This window comes from Grammomys surdaster, unplaced genomic scaffold, assembly GCF_004785775.1.
Source record: "Grammomys surdaster isolate TR1022 unplaced genomic scaffold, NIH_TR_1.0 126391, whole genome shotgun sequence".
Taxonomy (NCBI): Eukaryota; Metazoa; Chordata; class Mammalia; order Rodentia; family Muridae; genus Grammomys; species Grammomys surdaster.
Window position 1 is genome coordinate 3,891,295 of NW_021621185.1, and position 3,368 is coordinate 3,894,662.

General features: G+C 41.3%; 1 pseudogene; it reads right to left on the reverse strand.

The window, feature by feature from the left end:
* Positions 1 to 840: 840 nt before the first annotated feature.
* On the reverse strand, positions 841 to 1,946 carry LOC114614463 (annotated as a pseudogene).
* Between the last annotated feature and the right edge of the window lie 1,422 nt (positions 1,947 to 3,368).

A 3,368-nucleotide genomic window follows, 5' to 3' on the forward strand; every position in this document is an offset into this window, starting at 1 on the left:
CATGCTCACAGCACCAGTTTAAAATGGATTATCAAACAACTGCAGTATCATGTTGCTCACTGGAAAGTTCATTTTTTAATCACTTTCCACATCAAGGATAGAATTAGAACAGGGCTGAACACTGACAGGGAAGTTAGTAAAACAGATGAGTGGCAAGCTGTACAAGTTCCACTGAATTCTTAAGAAACTACCAGAGGCGGAAGTATCTATCTCTGAGAGTATTGACACACAAGAGGCAGAGGCCAATGGCAGGGGTCAGGCCCCATCAGGTACGGCCATACTGTGTTTCTCTTACCAAACAACTGCCACTTACACCACTGGGAGACTAAAGGGATCTGAGTGTGACTGCAACCCAGGGAGCTCTGAGTTGACCCCTAGCTTCGATTCCACGGAGGGTTAGTCAGCCTCAAACATGGACACAGGTAATCTGCCTCTTTATCAGTTCAATTCTTACTGGCATGCCCTTCTTAGGCATTTAAAAGGATAAGGACATATATAGGTATGAGCAGTGAAGAACCAACTATAAATGTTCAGATTGTTGCTGTTTTAAAATTACAAATTGAAGTAACTCCTCAAAGAAAACCAGTTCCTTCATAAATGAAATATGGTATATAAAAAGCTGGAATGACGGATAATTCAAGTACAAAACACCCTATCTTTTCTTTCCAAACTACACAGACTCATATAGTTGACTCTATCATAGAACTGCTCCATATATAATTACACCACTAGCATAAAGTACTATTAATGCTAAAATTCTTCAGTTTGTCAGCTGAGGTTCTACATGCTAACATCTGCATTAAAACTGCAGTACTGAGACAGAGCTGAGAGACATCTTCACTACACATGGCTTCCTTCTTCCTGCTCTCGTGTCCCACAATTCTTAAAAGAAAAGATCTGCTCTACAAATGACTGTGTCATCCACTGCCCATTCAGAACATCGCCTGAAGCTGATTCTTCTTTTGTCTCCATATTGTTGGCTGTTGGGATTTCACCATAAGCGCTGCCATACACTGTCTTATAGCCTAGATCATACTTTTCTTCCTTAACAGCCATCTTCTTTGCATCCTCTTGCACAAGCAGTAGATCAAATGTATATTCCACTTCCTGAATATCTTCAGCTTAATGTAGTGATGAACTTTGTCGTGGGCTCAAGGAAACTGAGCACATCTGGCACTCGAAGGCTGCATGATGTAGCAAAGTTTCTGTGTCTGGGATCTTGTGAGGTTGAAGCCCAAATTCTAAGTTCTTAAACTTTACTCTAAAAACTTCTTTACTGAAAATTTTAAAAATATACTTTCCATAAAACACTGCTATTCATGACTAGTATTTCTGGAATTTCTGCACTAGGTTACACTTTGCTCCCCAAAATTCTTTACTAGACATATCCTTACTTCCTGGTATCATTCAGTCCACCCTGTTGGTGAATTCAATGTCATATTTCCCCGGTAAGGTGTGTCAACCAGTGATTCAGCTGCACCTCACTCAGCCCTAATATGAACCCTTCCAGAAATGATTTCCAGGGCCAGAGTAGCGATGCCCTTTGTAAGCAGCCATTAATCTTGGGTTAATGTCAATAATCACAATATCCAGACTGAAAGTCAAAATGTCAGGAAGAGCTTTGGTTAGAAGCTCATCTTCAGAGATATCATTGAAACGGTCTGCTTTCCTTTTCACTTTAAATGAGTCTGTGATTTTCTCTTGCCTTTCTTTTGATTTTGTGGACTTGGTGAATTTCTTTGATGCAGCAGGTGTTTTGGGCTCCACTGGGTCCTGGGCCTCTGCTGCTCTCATTTTCCTTTTCCTTGTCTTTGGAGCCTTCAGTACATGTTCCTGGGCAGGAGATTCTGTTGGCATTGCTAGTCAGTCAAGGCTGCTATGTTAGGAGCTTCTGCTGGCACTTGCTGTTCAGTCGTGACTCCCATGTTAGGAGCTTCTGCAAACATTTGTTGAAATAGAAATGAATAAAAAACTTGAACTTACTCCGAAAACAGCTGCATGTGCCCTCTGCATCCATGGAGGCACCACAGAGGGTATGGCTACCTGCCTAGCCCATGGGCACCTGCTCTGCTGCTCAGTATGTGGACTCACCACATGATCCAGTGGCTGGTGGACTCTTCTTTCCTTTACATAAGTACTAGTAATTTAAGTAAGGGTTTCATTTTACTATTTCTTGAGTACCTTGTGTTCTTAACTACCAAATTGTATCTCTTGATTCTAATTTATTATTCCTTAATTCTCACCTATAAAATTTTCCTAAGAATGATATGATACACGAATATTGAATATGTAACATAGTGTGGTTGTGGGGTTGTTTTGTTTGTCATTTCATATTTTATTTTGTCATGTTTGGTTGGTATCTTTGTACACAGCAACTTGACAGGAAAGGAGTCCCAAGAACTGGCACAAAATTCACAGACCTACTTGTTCTCATAGTTAAGATTCCATAAAATGCTATACTAATAGCCATAATACATGTGCAAAGGACTTGTTGCCCTGTAAGCCCTGTGCTTGCTGCATCAATTTGTGAGCAAATATTCACCTTGATTAATTGATTCAGAGGACCACGCTCTACTGGTGTTCTCTGTCTCTTGGGGATCTGTTGCAGGAAGTATTAAAAACTGATCCAAAGTTCCCATGCTATTGCCAGCACCAGTGGGCCACATGGCACCAGTGCTTCAAAATTTCTCCACCCAACTCTCTGGTGGGTCACTACCACTCCAACCCCATCCTTCAAAACCCCCATAAAAACACCACACAAACTTAGTTCAGAAACAATGGTAACTCAATCACTGGGCACAACAACTAGAATGCTAATCATGTAAAACATACTAAATCGAAATCCTCTGGTGGCAAATCCTACTGGATTTGCCATAAGCCAGGAGACTGGCCCATCCAAAAAGGACCCTCTCTCCCTCCTCCTTCCTCTCATCCCCTTTCCAACTCAGAAGTCCTGCTTACTTGTCCAGTGATTGGCTCTTTTATTCATTAGGGGGTGGTTCACAAGAAGTCACCTGAATACACGACTCATTCTTCATTTGCAGCTCCTTCCAAGAGAGCAGAATTAGCATCAAAATACAAGCAAGCCCTGGGCTATCCACAACAGGGTTCTTAAAATCTTTCCACCTTCTCTTCTGAGCTCTTAAGAGAGGGAGTTCATAAGGACCTCCAATTTATACTCTTTGTCCCTGCATGGTTTCCTTCTCATAGAGTGAACCTTAGATCAAGTCAGAACAAGTTGGCTATGCTCTCTGTGCCAGTTCCATAGATTCCAGGAAGTTTCCTATGCACCAGAATTTCATACCACCCCATATTTTAATCTGTTGGTTAATAAAGTTTTAATCATTAAGCAATGGCAGTTTTGCAAG